Source organism: Eurosta solidaginis, chromosome 1 (assembly GCF_040869045.1).
Source record: "Eurosta solidaginis isolate ZX-2024a chromosome 1, ASM4086904v1, whole genome shotgun sequence".
Classification (NCBI taxonomy): Eukaryota; Metazoa; Arthropoda; class Insecta; order Diptera; family Tephritidae; genus Eurosta; species Eurosta solidaginis.
The window spans coordinates 17,524,205-17,542,512 of NC_090319.1; the positions used below are offsets into that span (position 1 = coordinate 17,524,205).

The following is an 18,308-nucleotide window of genomic DNA, read 5'->3' on the forward strand; positions in this document are numbered from 1 at the left end:
GAATTTCTTTTTTCGCCCAGATCATTTTGATATATAGAAGTCTATATCTATCTCGATTAGTTTATGCCGTTACGGATTACCGTTATGCGAACAAAGTTAATATACTCTGTGAGCTCTGCTCAGCTGAGTGTAAAAATAAGGACGATAACACGCCGATAACAAATGGCTAGCGCTGCGATAAGATAATGGTAGCTTTTCGATATATTTTCGATATGTTTTGGACAAAAAAATTATAACTTTGTGATTGATAACATACCTATAAAAAATCGATAACTTTTTGACAGCAGGCTAGGTTAGGTTAAGAAGGCGTGCGTGGATATTACCCACTTTTCCACTCGGAGACATTTTTGTATACTGTGAGTGCCCTCAGTATGTGCAGGGTGGCGGCACATCCGTTTAACGCCATTATCTCCTAGTGGTCCTCAACGAACGACTTGCTGTCCCTGATGAACCCAAGAGAAGCGAGACGTACACCTACCCAACCACTGTCAGGCTGTTGAAGAACCGTGAGCCCAGAAATCTGAGCCTTGTTCTTTGAAGCGCCGGACATTGGCAGAGAAAGTATTAGATCGGTTCCTCTTCCTCCTCATCCTGACCACTTCTGCACAGGGAGTAAGTACCGTCACTGCAGATTTGTTAAGTTTGTGCAGGAAGATGGTGCCTTTCCTAGTAAATCGATAATTTCTTTATTGAAAAATCTATAACTTTTTGATAACAAATTTACAGTTTTCGCTAACAAATTCATATATTTTCGTTATCGATTCGATCTTCTTTTTTTTTGATGTACTATCTACAGCATTTATACAACAAATCGATTTTTTTAATAACAAATCAAAATCATTTGATTGCAAATTAATAACTTTTCAATAAGTTTTTGCTACATTTTCGATAATAAATCGATAATATTTCGATTAGCAAATAATGGATAACTTTGCGCTAATAAATCGACAAACTCTTTAATAAGAAATATTTAACTTTTGATAACAAATTTATAGCTTTTCGATAACAAATTAATAACATTTCGTTAACAATTCGATAAATTTTTGATTATATAAAAGTAAATTTTCGATAATGAGTAGATGATTTTTGACAAGAAGTCGATAACAAACCGATAACTTATAGATAAAAAATCGGTTACTCTTTGTTAACATTAGCTATCGATGTCAAATTTATAACACTTTGATCATAAATCGAATCTCGCCTATACATTGTCCCTGGCACACTTATAAGCAACTAATTACAACTCGTTTATAACAAACCGTTAACTCATCGATAACAACACTTCGACTTGCGACTCTTAATTTTGCTACTCTAAGCCGCTCATATCAATTTTACAATTTACACTTACGCTAACATTCTGGGGGGCAGCCACAAACAAAAGTACATATACCAAAAACATTTTTGTGAGGTTTTGCAAATTATCAATGATTAGAATAACGGTAGCCCTAAAAGCTACCCCTACAGCAGCATTGCACGCCATAAAATCGCATCCCGTCTGCATACCCAATTGCCAAAGATATCTCCAAAGCTTGAGTACAGGCCGTATGACCATAGCAGTATAGCGTCATCTAATATCGGGTAAACGGAATATATGATTCCATGCCTGTGCTTCGAAAGAGGTCTTTGGGTCACAATTGAGCCGGAGGAGAATATAATATACAAGTGTAAAACAATGGTTCTAAATTAACAAAAGGGGTCAGGTCTTCTCTTTATTTACTGATCCAGAAATAAGTAGATCCTGCATTCTGCCAGATTACTGCAGCGCTTTTAAGTCGAATATTATAGCCGTGTAGAAAACAGCAGAAATTCTGGAATAAGCGTGCTTAAGGTGCAGTCGCGTCAATATATATATATATATTAGACTCGGTCGATTTATTAACCGATATCGCGCCATCGATTTTCCGATAAGATTTGGGTTCAGGAAAAAAGTTCCCTTACGCAACCCCATGACCTTATTAAAAAAGTTTTCATTTGATTGTAAAATTTTCATGTATCTCTGTCCGATACAAAAATTTCCGCTAGAAATGTTGATGATAACAGTTTTTTGAAAAAGAAAAAATAAATAAATAAAACATATGACATTTTTTTAATAGGTCATGAACAAACTTTAAAAATCAAAGTCGAAAAAATTTCAAATAAATGAAATTTCGTAGGCTCAAAAATTATTTTTTTGGGTATGCGTAGTGGAACTTTTTTTCCTGAGCCCAAATCCTATCGAAAAATCGATGGCGCGATATCGGTTAACTTTCGTCCATACAAACCGACCCACCGTAATATATACATATATATATATTGTGACGAATATTAGCAAAAACTAAGGGATACTATCATCTCTGAGCCGATACTAAGCAGTGACTTGTATGCGCATCAACAAATCAATCATTATGTCTACCCATATGTTCATACAAGCAGCGGTGAGTAACGCACAAACACATGCATATATCAGAGATACTCCCAAAAGTATGCAATCATTTGTGCAAGTATCACTCACATATACACGCGCGTGAGCAATGAGAGAAGCTATAAAATCGTGCATCTGTAGTTATAGCTGAGAAATTTATGGCTTGTAAATGAGAAGTATATTCTAGAAACAGAAACGCCTAGAAGTATGCGAACGAGATATCACAGAGTATAAAAGGAGGTAAAGCTGAGAATCCGAATGAGTTTGATTTAAGCATGCTATCTGTCGAGAAGTAGTAGTATTGTGAATTATTTGAATAAAGGACATTTTGCATTATTGAATAGTGGAGTTATTTATTCAATAGTGTAGTGATTCGAACGTTATTAGAAGATTGCAAATAAGAGGAATTTTAGTAAATTCGTTACAATATATTAGGGCGGGTCAAATTGCATGGGGAAAAAAACTTCAGGTGCACATCCAGTTTCTGAATCTATGGGTCCATACTGAGTAATATTGCCCATGGGACCATAAGCCTGAAATGAATTTCGAGCCTCGCTAATTTTGTTAAAAATATTTTTTGTTTTTTAATTTTTATTATTAGTTTTGTTAGAAAAAATTTGGGCTATTGAAAACTTGAATTTGCAATATGGAAAAGTAAAATATTGGTCGATTTTTGCAACAAATTCGTCGATTTTCCCCAAAAAGAAGCGATAAAATGCGAAAAATATAAAGAAAGCGCCCTACAGCGACGAATATTTTACTTTTCCAAATTGAAAATTCAAGTTTTAAATAGCCCAAAATATTTTCTAACAAAAATAATAAAGAAAATTAACAAAAAAAAAATATCTTCTAACAAAATTAGGGAGGCGCGAATTTCTTTAGAGACCTATGGTACCATAGACAATATTACTCAGTATGGACCCATAGATTCAGAAACTGGACGTGCCTTTTCAACAATAAATTTTACCCACCCTAATATATATATATGTATATATACTGGCCCAATCATATATATATATATATATATATAGTCAGACGGCGATAACCTCCCAGAGTAATTCATCAAGGAGTATCCTGCAATGCAAAGAAGCTTTTGAAAAACTGCGCTGAGCCCGGACCATATACATCTTTATTGGATTTCCGGTCATAAAACAATATCACGGAAATGTGCTGGCACCTGATTGGGGTTCTTCCGCTTAGTCATTAAACAAATTATGGTAACACTATGTCTTTGTTGGCTGGCCAATTTGACCAAACCTGATTGGACCAGTATTTCGTATACTTTTTGCGATTGTTATCTTTTTATTTTCATGCATTTGTAACCATAAATCATGAATTTATTGAATGGATCAATATCTTATTTTATGAGTATGTTAATGAAATTTATGTCGTTCTAACAGAAATATTTAATTCGAATCAATGAAATTGAAAATTAAATGAAAATATCGCACATCTCAAAGCAGCGATCAATTAAAAAAAATAGAAATATTCAGAAAACGCTGAAGACTGGCTGCCTCTCTCATATGCGTTTATGGAATTTTTTTTTTACAAAGCCTCTTCCCGCTTATAACTGGAGTTATACAAGTGGGTTGATATTGGATTGAGAAGCCCGGTGGTACTCATAACTTCGAAATTTCCGATTTTTTAGTAATGGCTCTGTAGATCTAGGTGTGCGATATGATCAAACCACAACAAACTGTTTATAGTCAATGCAGCGCAACCCCACAAACAATCTCATAGCGTCGACAAATAAGATTTCGGTAAAAAATCAATGTCAAAATTATGGACCCAAGGAAAAACTTACATGAATTTCGTACGTTTCCTGTACAATAATTAAGTTCACACAAACAATTATTACTAAACTAAAATTTTTCAACAATTTTGCAACAACTAAGGCATGACGTAGCTGAATGCGTTTGTAACCATTTCAACTATCGTAGGAGTGCGGGTTCGACTCCCACTCCCGGCAGAAAAGGCTTTGAAGAGATTTACAAGGTATAATCGAAACAGCTGTCGCCTTGTCCGTCCTGATGTCACGTTGTTTAAATTTTTCAAAATTATTAAATAAATTTTTCAATTTCGATTCCAACACTATTATGAAGCTACTTGTATGCGATAAAACTTATAACAATTAAGTTCCTGCTTTTGAGTGTGGCCTCAGACCTGCTACAGCAGTGAACAATACAAATAGCAGTAGCAATCTTTATCAAGTTTGGCTAATTAAATTCTTCTCATTTATTTTCGATATTTAGAAAAAAAAACTTCTATGCATCTTGTACCTGCAAAATTCGAGAAAAATTTATGAAATTAGACGACTTTTTGTCTGGAACTCTCTGGATTTTTTTTTTTTTGAGTGTTCTCAAATTTAAATAAAAAAGTAAGTCGCGTTGACCTCCGAAGAGATTTTAGGCCGAGCTTCTGTTCCAATTTGAATCGTGCTCCTTTTAATTTTCCCTACAAATTGTCGGGATGGAACCTAAATATTTTATGCCGACTCCGAACGGCATCTGCAAGGCAGATGAGTTTTCACTGAGAGCTTTTCATGGCAGAAATACACTCGGAGAGTTTGCCAAATACTGCCGAGAAGCGACCACGCTTAGAAAAATTTTCTTCTAATTGAAAAAAACTTGTTTCTCAAATTTTGATGTTGCTTTGCCCTGGACTTGAATAGGGGATCTTCGGTGTGGTAGGCGCAGCATGCTACCATCACACCACGGCGGCCGCTAGTCTCTAAAAGCTGCAATTGCTTTTTGTCAATTTTTTCTGAAAGATGACTCCGCTTTTCCTCCATAGAAAGTGTGAAAATGTTTTTTTTTTTTAAATGAATTAAAATCTGGAGAAACCTGCGGAAAAAATTTACAAAATTTGAACGACTTATATATAAATGGTACTTTGAGGGACTAAAATTGATTTGACTAAAATAAATTGATGATACACTGCCGCCCATAACAAAATGGCAGAAAAATGCACGCACTGCCGTCAGCAAGTTTATTGCCAATAAATTTTTGCGATTACAATTTACTCATTAACTAAATAAATATTCCATTTATAATTTGGGAAATATGTAAACAACTTGACATCTGGACGGACCAGGTGACAGCTGTTTCGATTATACCTTGTAAATCTTTTCAAAGCTTTTTCTACCTGGAATGGGATTTGAACACGCATTCCTACGTTGGTTGAAGTGCTACACACGCATTCAGCCAAGTCATTCCTTAGTTGTTGTAAACCTTATCCCAATTGCCTTCTTTACATATCTTATTCTTTACACAGTACATACTGTTACTTCGTATATTATCATGCGTTAATACTATGCTTTTTGTTGTTGGCAGGTTTGAAGAAAGCTGATATTTTTGCTTTTGTTCTATTTATAGAACGACAAGGAATTAAACAGTGTTGTCTACTTGTACGCATTAAGCGGGGATTGCTCTAATTGCTTTTAAATGTATGAAAATATTTATATAAAGCAATTTTTTAATTTAATTTAAGGTATTTCTGCCATAAAAAGCTCTCAGTGAAGAGTCGGCATAAAACATGTAGATCCCATACCGCTAATTTGTAGGAAAAATTGAAAGGAGAACGCCGCCAATTGGAAGAGAAGGTCGGCCCAAAAATCTCATCGAAGGTTTTTTGCTCCTTACATTTATTTATTTTTATAATCGAAACAGCTGTCACCTTGTACGTCCTGATGTCACGTTGTTTAAATTTTTCACAAATTATTAAATAAATTTAATAAAAAATGTTGTTTCAAATAAATGCTTTCAGACATTTAAAAGCAACGAGCCGGACTCGCGCGCATTTTGCGCAACCAATATAAAAGTATCTTATCAAATATCAACAGAAAAAAATCAGTTAAAACTTACAGCTTGCGCTGCCATCTGGCGTATGGTAGCAACTGCCGGTAAATAAAAAAAAAAAATGTAAGGCGCGATAACCTCCGTAGAGATCTAAGGCCGAGCCTCTCTTCCAATTTGCGTCGTGCTCCTCTTGATTTTCGTTACAAATTGGCCGGATGGGACCTACATGATTTTATGCCGACTCCGAACGGCATGTGCAAGGCAGATGAGTTTTCACTGAGAGCTTTTCATGGCAGAAATACACCCGGAGCGCTTGCCAAACACTGCCGAGGGGCGACCCCGCTTAGAAAAATTTTCTTCTAATTGAAAAACCTTATTTCTAAAAAGTTTGATGTTGCTTTCCCCGGGGTTTGAACTCAGGGCATCCGGTGTAGTAGGTGGAGCACGCTACCATCACACACGGTGGCCGCAACTGCCGGTAAGGCAGCGCAAATATTCACAATAGTGCCAGAGTACAAATTCATTTCTTTGTGCGCTTACAATCGTTTATTTTAAACAAATTATTTTAATAAAATATAGCTAACAAAAGCACCACGACCAAAATTGCTCAAAGTTCACTAATAGCCCGAATCTCCATCTTTACAACCAAAACTTTATTTATAGATTTGGATTACATATAGGAGCGAAAAAGGGACCCGTACATAAAAACAACAATTAGAAATAATATGCATATATGATAAGACAATCCCCACTTAATTCATATAAATAAATTTTCATTTAAAATTCGCCCTGAAAGATAAAACAAGTTTTTAAATTTTAAGTTTACTTGAAATATCTTAAATATTCAAATAAAAAATTTTATTTTCTCCGATTTCACTTTTTAGACTTTACCTTTTTGCTATTAGTGGCAGTACAAAATTGCGTACTCAAAAAATTCAAAGAACTCCAAATAAAAAACTTGAATTTGTTATAAAATTTTCTGGAATTTTCGAACTTTTTCAAAATGGTCTTTTTTTTAGATGCGTATTTGCAGTTACAAAATTACGAGAGGTTTTTTCATAGCGTGCTCCGCTTACCACACGGTTTCCCGCCCCGGGCAAAACAGCATCAAAATTTTATAATTTTACGAGCAGGGTATCCGGCGTTGCTCGGGTTGGGTAGACACTAATCTAAATAAGAAGGTGAATTTTAATGCATTCCTTCCCGTTACTCAAAGTCAAGCAATCAGTATATAAGATTTTATTGATCTTCTTCAAAGTGTATCTCCAAATTTTTCTCATTCTTACCCTTTATAATTTCCTTATCTCTCCCTCTTCTTTTTTTCACCCTCTACCGCTCTCCTTCTTTTTCCTTAGACCCCTCATTCCTCTAATTTATCATCCTTAGCTTGTTTTTTCAAATTTTATTTTGTCACACACAATTAATACTCACAATCTCATAACTTAATCAAAATATGTTAGCTGCACATCAAATATTCCATCTTATATAGACAGCTATTTTTACAATGGAATTCTTAAATTTAATTAAAACTTTTAAATCACTCAATGCAATCGCTTTATTGCGAATTCAATGCTATGACCAAACAAAAGTTCTGCACTTAAGTACGTACATGGCGTATGAGTAACTGTTGCTGACATACAAAATGTGTCGCACCACCCAGTGGCGCACGTGAAATTGAAAAGAAAATTTTTTTATATCAAGTTCTTAGTTCTGTGAAATGAAAAACCTTCGTCTTGATCGTAGAAACCTATAGCAATTTGGCGATAATTGAAGTGTGGGAAATACCTTTCCATAGGGAACTCACACACACACACACAGATTTTGATTCTTATATTTATATATATAAATTTTTTCAATTATAAATAAATTCTTCGAAATGTGGTCGCCACACGGCAGAGATTTGGTAAGTACTCCGAGTTTATTTCTGCCATGAGAATCTTCTCAGTGAAAACTTATCTACCATGCAGATGCCGTTCGAGTTCGGCATAAAACATGAAAGTCTCCTCGAATTTTAGGAAAAATTAAAAGGAGCACGATGCAAATTTCAAAAGTTCTTGGCCTAAAATCTCTTCCGAGGTTATGGCGCCTCGCATTTATTTTATTTTTTTTTTAACTGGTTTTTCCAAACCTATTTTGTACAAATTTTTTATGGAAATTTACTTTACTTAATTAAGCCTTTCTCTAAAACAAAAGTGTGGAGTTGTGAATTAAAAATCCAGTCTCCTTACTTACCTTCTACTTTCGGCTATGTGTGTTTTTAAATTTGGAAAACCGCGTCTTTTATATAACTTTCACCTTATTCATGCATAAAGTTTACCTCAAATAACTCACTAAAGTCAATGGAAAGCTTCTTTGTATGTATGTATTTTATTATTTATTATCATTTATCAATACTTCAATAACTTTGTGCCATCGTAAATCAAATTTTCTTTTGTGTTGTATAAACTTTTTATTTCCACAACCAACAAGTTATTATTATTTCTTGTTTTTGTTTTTTCAAACCAAATATATGCTTTTCAAAACCAACACACACACACACACGCTAACATATTAATTTGACAATTGCTAGAGGCATATGCAGCGTACAGCCTTCTTTTCAAATTGAATTTCCTTTATCATCTCTAATTTATATATTTTCAAACTGACCAACTGACCTTTCAACTTCCTGCCGACACTTTCACAAGCTGAGCGCAAATGTACACAACAACGTTTTGAAATTCCGCTAAAATCGATTCAAAAACCGAAATTACAATGCTCTTGATTATATTATATACAATTATTTTTTTTTTTTTTTATTAACTGCATTAATTTTCAATTTACACGTACATATTTTTGCATATTTGGTCACATATTTTTATTTTTTTTTTGTATATTTTTGTTTGCATTGCAAATGCTTTATTTTACATGTCATATGAGTAACCTTTTGCTATTTGCTTTACATTTACGCGCACAAAATAAACCGTCGTAACTATCGGACACATCCGTTTAGGCTGCGCGCTAAGGAACGAATGCCATATAAACTGTAGGTCACAATTGTTCTAAACGTAATAAACAGAAGACCGTATGCCGTTTTTGTTGATGGTAATATCCGTTTGTTTGGTGTAATGCCGCTTGGAAGTTTCTGACATTTCCAGTGAGCGCGAATTGAGCGCAAATTGCTTGGTTGGTTGGTTATTCGAGAGTGAATGGGCGCCACAACGGCTGATAAAGATCCAATTGTTAACTGTTGCAAGGGTTGTAGCCGCTAGGAAAAGACACAACTTTTTTTTTTCTTTTGCTGTGTGCATATTAAGTCTTGAACAGCTGATTGTGTAACTAAGGGAATGAGGAGAAATATTTTATAGTTGCAGTGTTTCTTGAAAGTAGTAAACTGCCAGGAGCCAAGTAAGAATGAAGCCTTAATTTTATGTATAAAACATTGATGATGCTGCAATATTTTCGCGTCTACAATTATCATTTTCAGATTAAACTTTATTAACTATTTTAACGACTAATAGCTGTCAATATTTTAGCTTACGAATTTGTTTAATCATATCAAAATATTTCTATCATATTTAGTCCTTTAATAGAGTAACAAAATAAATAAATAAGCTGATAACCTGATAGGGTCCCCAAATAATCGAAAGCCACGAAGTGATCCCGACGGTATTGCGGACGGAACTCGAAAACCCTACAAAAATGCTCACGGAAGGGTCTCCAAATGCTCACTGAATAGTCAGAAAAAAATCTCGAATTGACAACGACGCGATTATAGACTTATCCAGAGAACGACACAGAAATTGTCCCTGAAAGGTTACCAAATGATCCCGAAACAGTCCCGGAAAAGCTCCGAAATTACCCTGACGGGCTCCTGGACGGATCCTAAATACCATGCAGAAAATATCCCCGAAGGGTCCCTAAATTATTCCGACATAGTCCAGAAAAAGTCCCGAAATGTCCCTGACGGAAGGGTCCCGAAATAATTCCCGAAATAGTCCATAAATAGGCACAAAATGACTATCCCGAAATGATCCCGGAAGGGTTCTAAAATGATACCGAAATAGCCCCGGCGGGATCCCAGACGGATCCAGAAATGATCACGAAATAGTCTCGAAATGACCCTGACGGGATCCCGGACGGATCCAGGAATGATCTCGGAGGGGTCCCAAAAAGATTCGAAATGACCAGGACCGGATTCCGTACGGACAGCGAAAACTATCCCGAAATGATCCCTGTAAGGCCCCACATTATCCCGATATGGTCCCGAAATGACCCTGACGAGATCCCGGACAGATCCTGAAGACCATCCCGAAATAATAGCGGAAGGGCCCAAAATGATCCCGAAATAATCAAGAGGGTCACGAAATGACCCCGACTGTTCACTGCTCACTTTGTAAGCCCTCGATTTATTTGACCCATTGAGTTTGTAATATTGGTGAAGGTCAGTATACCTATCGTTATAATGTGTAATAATTATAGATTAATAATAGACTATTGTCTAACTGTATCCAAAATTTCATCAATATTCGTGTAGCCATTCTGTCGTGATTCAGTCACAAAGACAAAAATACGTAATTAAATTATAACTGTTCCTGGGGGCATGGACCCCCCCCCCCCCCCTTTTCAAAAACATATATTTCGTAGATCCTTCTAGACTCTTGGCTATACATATGTGTGCCAAATTTCACCCGAATCCGTCAAGCTGTTCTTGCGAGTTTGAGTCACAAAGACAAACGTCTGGACATCCAAACATCCAAACTTTCGCATTTAAAATATTAATAAGATAAGAACAGTAATTACAATAGCATTAATAGCTACAATAAAAACAAGATGATTACAATAACAAACTGATGAGTCGTCTATAGCACACCGCTAATAGTTATTCTGTCACTTAATTTGCGCTTCTACGTTGGGTAAACTGTAACCACTTGATCACACCAACGGTATTCAAATCGTTTTCAGCCTGGTCTTTGTAACGGCCTGGCGCCGCCGTCTTCCTCTGCTCCCATAGGCGGATTCCGACAAAAATACTTTATAAGCCAGAGCATCATCCTTCATTAGCACTATATGGCCTTGCCAACGTGGTCATTGAGTTTTAATTCGGTCTACTATGTTGATGTTTGCTTAAGGCTCGCGAAGTTCATTATTAAATCTTCTTCGTACTTTCCGTCGCCAACGAGTAGCGGTCCGTAAATCTTTCGAAGAACGAGTGTGGTTGAACGGGTACGATAAGTGACTTGTGGAGCATGATTTTCGTTTGTCGAGAGAGTGCTTTACTTTCAGTTGACTACCTAGTCCAAATTAGAATTTTTTGCAAGAGTGTCTCTTCGCTGGATTTTAAAGCTTATTTTGTTAATAGTGACAATGCTGGTTCCGCAATAAACGAAGCCTTTTACTATTTTGAAGAAATGGCTGCCAACAGTGGGGTGGCTGCCATGGTGCAAATGCGCTGACTCTTTGCCAGATGACTGCAAGTACTTCGTTTGTTCGTCATTCACCATCAAACCCATATTTTTCGCTTCTTTTTTTAGTTTGAGTAAGCAAAATTTACGGCGCGGGTGTTCAGACCTATGAAATCAATGCCGTCAGCATACGCCAGTAATTATACGCTTTTATAAAAATTTTTTCCGGAGCGGTTACGCTTTGCAGCTTAATTATTTTTACTATCAAACAAAGAAGTCGTACGACAAGCTGATGTTATTTCCCAATGTTATGTGCCCAACATATAGGAATTTCGTGCTATCGAAGGCGGCTTAAAAATCGACGAAGAGCTAATGTGCGTCAGTCGTTTTTCTAAGGTTTTTCCAAGATTCGGCGCATACTGAAAATCTGGCCTATAATACGACGAAAACAAATAAGTAACACTCCGAGAAGAAATCGATAACTTTTTGGTAACATAATGCTAACTTTTCAATAACCTCTCGATAACAAATCGATAATTTTTGATAGTTTATCGATAACTTTTCGACAAATCAATAACATTTTGGTAAAAATTTTCATTACTTGTTTATAACACATCGATAACTTTTAGCTACACATTCGACTACATTTGTATAATAAATCGATAACCTTTTGATAGCAAGCTGATAAATTGCCTATCAAAAATCAGTAACTCATCTATAAGCTTTGATATCGAAAGCAATCTTATAGCGTTTCCATAAAAAAATGTATAACTCCTTTGTAACCTTGCCTATAACGCACATATTACAAACCGATAGGTCGACGATAAGAAATGTATAACACCCTTACATCATCCCGTTGATCTCAAACAGATTCCCTATCGACAATAAACCGTTATTAAATCGATTTTCTTATAGCACTTCCTACTTAGTTTTGCTACTACTTTTTCAGTGTCAAAACATTCTTACACTCTCAACATTCTGCTTTTCCCATATAACCAAATTTAAATACCTGCAGAGAGCGTCTGCGCTTTCCGTGTTTGCTTTCCTCTCTTGCATGCAATTTCCAATAAAACGAACTGTTGCTTTATACCTTGAAGTAATGCAATTAGCAGCTGACTGTCAGCCCACTAACAAGTTCAAGCGCATAAATGTATTTTGCTATTGTAAATTTAGACATTTCACGTGTTTGTGGCTCAGGTCTTAAATATGTCAAGCATGAGCTTATTTTATATCATTAAAGCGATTCAATATTGCTAATTAATAAAGAGAATTGTATTGTAATGCCAATGTGGTATAAAATGGGATTTAAAAATGTTTTTACTGTGATTGACATAGACTGTACTTGGGTGTCAAATATTAAGCTATCACTGCAATTAATGATGATGATGACAATGATGATGGCGTGGCAGTAGAGAATTTAAATAGAAGTGTTGAACATTGAAGGCGCCCTTACATACCACTTAGATATGATAGGAAGTGGGCAAACAAATATTAGAATGACATGGCGTATACGTAACTATTTTAAATTTTACTCACAGGTCATAATTCTGCGAAAAGGATTAACCTTTTCTTAGGATATGATAGTCTGCCTAACTCCCGAGATTATTATTCTGCACCACCATCCTCCGTGGTGTGATGGTAGCGTGCTTCGTCTACCACGCCGAAGATCCTGGGTTCACCCCCCGGGAAAATCAACATCAAAATTTTAGAAAGAAGTTTTTTTAATTAGATGAAAATTTTTTTAAACGGCGTCACCCCTCGGCAAGTTTTGGCAAGCACTTCGAGTGTATTTCTGCCGTGAAAAGCTCTCAGTGAAAACTCATCTGCCTTGCAGATGCCGTTCGGTGTCGGCATAAAGCCAATTTGTAGGAAAAATTAAAAAGGAGCACGACGCAAATTGGCAGAGAAGCTCGGTCTAAAATCTCTTCGGAGGTTATCGCGCCTTACATTTATTTTTTTTTAATTTTTTTTTTTTTTTTCTTAGGACATGATAGTCTTTCTGACTCTTGAGACTCCTCCCTGCGGGCTAGGGGCCAAGGATTTACGCGCGATAGGTATACCGATTAGAGCTTACAATTTCTTCTCGAACACAAGCGAGATTTTCGAGACACGAGAAATCGAGCACTCGACTTCTCGCGAGATTCTCGTGTCTCGAAGTACTCGTAAACCTCGCGAGCTTCTCGACATTCTTACTTAATCGCTGTATGGAAAGTATTTATACACTTGGTTTTTTTACTTGCGACTTTTTTGTTGATTATATTGCTTCAATGACATTTAACTCAAAACATATTTATTATACATATAATTTTGTTCGCAATATTTTATTTTTGAACGAGACATCAAGAACACGGCCATAGTACAGGTCTACAAGTAGGATATGTAGCAGCACGCACATACACAGCCACGCTCACCTGATAAAATGCTTGTTCTTGTTCGTTTTTTTGTGGATGCTATTTGGCACTGTTGTACTTCTTAGGTCCAAGAAAAGTGTAGTAGCTGCTAACTGCTAAATGCTTAAATTTTTATTGTAAAATTACAAAGAAATATCCTTATTTACTTTCAAACGAGCACTTAATTACATCTCTCTTTAAAATCCATATGTTTTGGACAACTTTAATTAACAAATTGTGATACTTTATTACCGGGGACGATTGCTAAAACACGACCAAAACCATGGGGCGAGGTATTAGTAGACGCGTTTTTGCCTCGCTTCCAATAATTCGAATACTTCTTCACTTTTGGACTATTGATAATAGGACAAAACGGGTCTTTTCATTTCTCTTACCACATTTTTGGACGGGTTGTTGCAATCGACCTCGGTTTCAAACTGTTTTTTGCGGAGAACTTTTGAACGAGTAGAAAAACTTAGCACCCGTGTTTGTATTCTTAATTCTGGAATAACTACGCGTCCTCAGATACCCCAATTCATGACTTTTGTGTAATTTTCTGTAGGGCCCATATAGGTGCACTACATTTTCATACTAAATTCGTTCAAAAAAATTTACCGTCACAGCAACCCATATCTGAAATTCCGCACCTTTTTTTGTTTCCCTGCGTCGCTTTCCACGACAGCAACACCGGTAATTTTGACACTTCGTTCAGTGTCAAACGCATGTTCCACGTAAGTTTCACTGAGTTCCACAATAGTTTGACACTGACCGAAGTGTCAAACTGCAGTGTGTTAGAAAGAGAAAGAAATTGTTTCCTTCTCATACATATCATACTTGTAGATCTTCTCGCGAGATTCTCGAATCACGAGTTACTCGTAAGGCTCGCGAGATTCTCGAATCTCGAATTACTCGTAATACTCGCGATCCTCTCTATTTTCAATTCAGTCGCTGCATTGGCAATATTCTTTACATTTCGGGGTTTTTTACTTGCGGTTTTGCGGACATTTTTGCTTGTTATTCAGAATAAATCGTAAGCTCTATATAAAACCCAGAATAAATCGTAAGCTCTATATAAAACAGCCAATGAGTCGATTAAGTTGTATTTTGAGAAGCTCACGAGCCTTACGAGTAACTCGAGATTCCAGAATCTCGCGAGAAGGCAATACTCGCGAGAAATCTCTTCCCGATCATGTTCGAGAAATCGTAAGCTCTAATTCCGATCGTAAAAGGCGATCATAATACCACAGGTCTCTGAACTGTTTTAAATTAGTTTGTGTTGATCATTAAAATTTTCATATTCTGAAGTAATTGTGCACCCTAACCATAACAAATTGACGTCATCGTATCTGTGACGAAATAAAAGTCTAACCAATCCAGGAGTGATGTTTTCTCGAAAGGTTCGTTAAAAACTGTGCCATGGGACGTAGCACAAGCCAGTTGTAATCTGATGCAATGTATCGCATGATGCTTGTATTCAGGTTCAAATTCCAACTTTGTGGATTCGGATGAATCGCGGGGGTTGTGGTTTGATATCGTATTTTGGATTCCTTCAGTTTGCCCTTAATACGGCGGATTCATTTTCGCAGAAGTTGGCAAGAAAGCATACTTAGAGAAGATATGCACTCGCTTCTTCGTTGGAGTCGGTAATAAAGTATTATGTTTGGAGTAATTTCATTTGTTTTCATTTATTTATCAAATTTGTACAACTAAGAACTTATAGTCTCATATATGTACATCAACTGACATTAAAAACTTATGCTAATATATTTTATGTAAATGGAAAGTTCACAATATACAATTTAAAGAAAATTGAAATTTACGTACTGACATAAAAGTGTGCGTTTTATATATGCATTTACTTAAATTAATATTATAACTATTACAAATTAATGTAGACACATGAATAGTGGAGGAACAAAAAAAAATGAAAGCAGAAACAGGGACAGAAAGATTATTTTAGAAAGAGTATTTTAGTGAAAATATAGAAGAAATATCAACGCTAGCGAAGTATTTCAGTATAATGCTTTTGAAGTTGGTATTATTCAGCCATACGTCAATTGATTCAGAAATTCACCAATCTACGGTTTTTTTGAGACCTGGTAAAATGCAGTTTGTCATAAAGATACTTGGGACCTTACATTCCAACAGTTTAAACATGAACCTGTAGTCTCTGGCAGCCAAATAATTAAGGATGTTGCATCCCAGAATTTTATCCCTTCAGGGTGATATGTGATCATATCGACCTACTCCATATACGTACCTTGTAACATTATTGAAGGTTACATTGATCTAGTTGGCGGACTCCGAGTCAAGTTTAATATACACAAGTTCAAAATATGTAAAGTGAAGTACAATTAGCAATGGTGTGAACGGTGCCGATATGCGAAAGTCCCGCATTATTACATTACTTTACTGACCACTTTATTAACATGGTCAAAAGAAGTTAATTTGTTTTTTAAAACAAAGCCTGAATTTCTAACTTTGTCAGTGGTACTAAGGGCCGCCGAACCGATCTTTAAAGATGAAATACTTTCAGGGTCGATTTAATTTTTGGATATCGGCATAAAGTACGATTTTGCGGTTTTAAGACATAAAGCGTTATTTTTAGCGCAACATAGTACAGCAGACAGATCAACGTTTACTTTAAAGCATAAGTGTTCAACGAGGCCAACACGATTAGAAAGGTACAACTGAATATCATCAGAATATGCTTTGAGGACATTAACATGCTTACACATGGAAAACACATCATTGACAAGCATACTAAATAACAGAGGACCAAGAACTGATACCTGAGGAACACCTGCTTTAATGGATTTGAATTCTAACGAAGCTTTCTCTCCTCTGACCTTTTGTTCCCTACCTTGGAGCTAACTAGCCGTTGACTTTAATGGAACTATCAGAAAAGGCAAAGAAGTTACGGAGTTTCCAGCACAATAGCTCGTGCTTCACCAATTCGAATGCCTTAAAGAAATACAACATACAAAGAATGGTTGGGTCGCCGTTATCAAATAGCCCTCTGATGTCATCCATGATTTTTACCATAGCAGTGGCACAACTGTGTTTAGGCTTAAAGCCAGACGATAGAGGAGAGAGCAAGTTGTTTTCTCCAACAAAATTAGAAATTTGTTCAGCCATTAGAGATTCGCAAACTTTTGAGAACGATGGTACGATACTAATCGGTCTGAAGTCCGAAGGATCCGCATCAAGCGGTTTCTTAAGGACAGGTACAACTATTGCTTTCTTCCAAGCAGAAGGAAAACAACCACTTGTAAAACAGTGGTTAATAATGTGGTTCAGAGGATTTACAATAAAAGGAAGAACAATTTTTACGAATTTTAGCGAAATCCCATCATTACCCAAGGCACACGAATTTATAGAAAAAATAGACTTTAATACATCGCACTCGCTAACACACTTAAACTCAAACGTATTAATAAAAGTATTGACTAGTTCAGCCATCTTCTAAGGAGAGACAGAGCCGGAGTTGTTGCTGGAACCGATGAAAAAATTATTTAGTTTTTCAGGATCAATTCTGCATTCCACCTTATTTCTCGCACGGATCTTTAGGGTTTTAAGGTTACGCCATAGCGCTTTTGACGGCAGAGAAGGATCCAATTTGCTATGAAAGAAATTCTTTTTGGCCTGCCTAATTACGGCAGCTACTTTGCGAGCAGATTTGTACAAAGCCCATGAAGCATTCTTTCGGGACCTTCCCCATTTGGCGTGCAGCTTATTGCGCTTTTCTATTGCACAAATAACTCTTATACTAAACCAAGGACAAGATTTATTTAAAACATGAACAGTACGATCACAAAGTTTTTTACAATACGAGTCATTTACAAGTAAATTAACATTGAAATCGCCGCTAATGACGTAACATTCATAATTAATTAGATACACGGACAGCGCAGTAAAAAAACATCTAACGTGCAACATTTAGGCGGGTTGTAAACACAAGAAACTAAAGCTTTTTTTACGCCATCAGAGACCTCAGAAATGATAAGCTCAACATCTGAGTCGACAGACATACTAAGAGGCTAAGATTTTTCTTGCAACAGATCGCCACAACACCCCCTTTCTTACGTTTCTTGTCATTCCGAATGACCTTATAACTACTAATACAAGAATGCAGATCAGAAGTATTTTCACTAAACCATATTTTGCTTACACAAATAACATTAACCAACGGTCTTCTTCCATGAAAAGTTGGCATATATTTTACTCGTGGTCTTTTCACTTGGGTAAACTGCTTGCTTACTACTCATTCTCTTATATACACACAAATTTCAAATACTCTACTGCGGAAGGTCAAAGAAAAGGTTGGTCACATCCATAA

The 18,308-nt window shown here is 36.1% G+C and overlaps 1 protein-coding gene across 1 annotated transcript in view; it reads right to left on the bottom strand.

The window, feature by feature from the left end:
• 5-HT2B (5-hydroxytryptamine receptor 2B) overlaps positions 1-9,192 on the bottom strand; it is a 414,032-nt gene extending 404,840 nt beyond the window's left edge. The window contains exon 1 of the mRNA XM_067781839.1: positions 8,431-9,192. The gene's annotated coding sequence lies outside the window, so the exon portion shown is untranslated. The remainder of the gene's footprint in view (positions 1-8,430) is intronic.
• Positions 9,193-18,308: the final 9,116 nt, after the last annotated feature.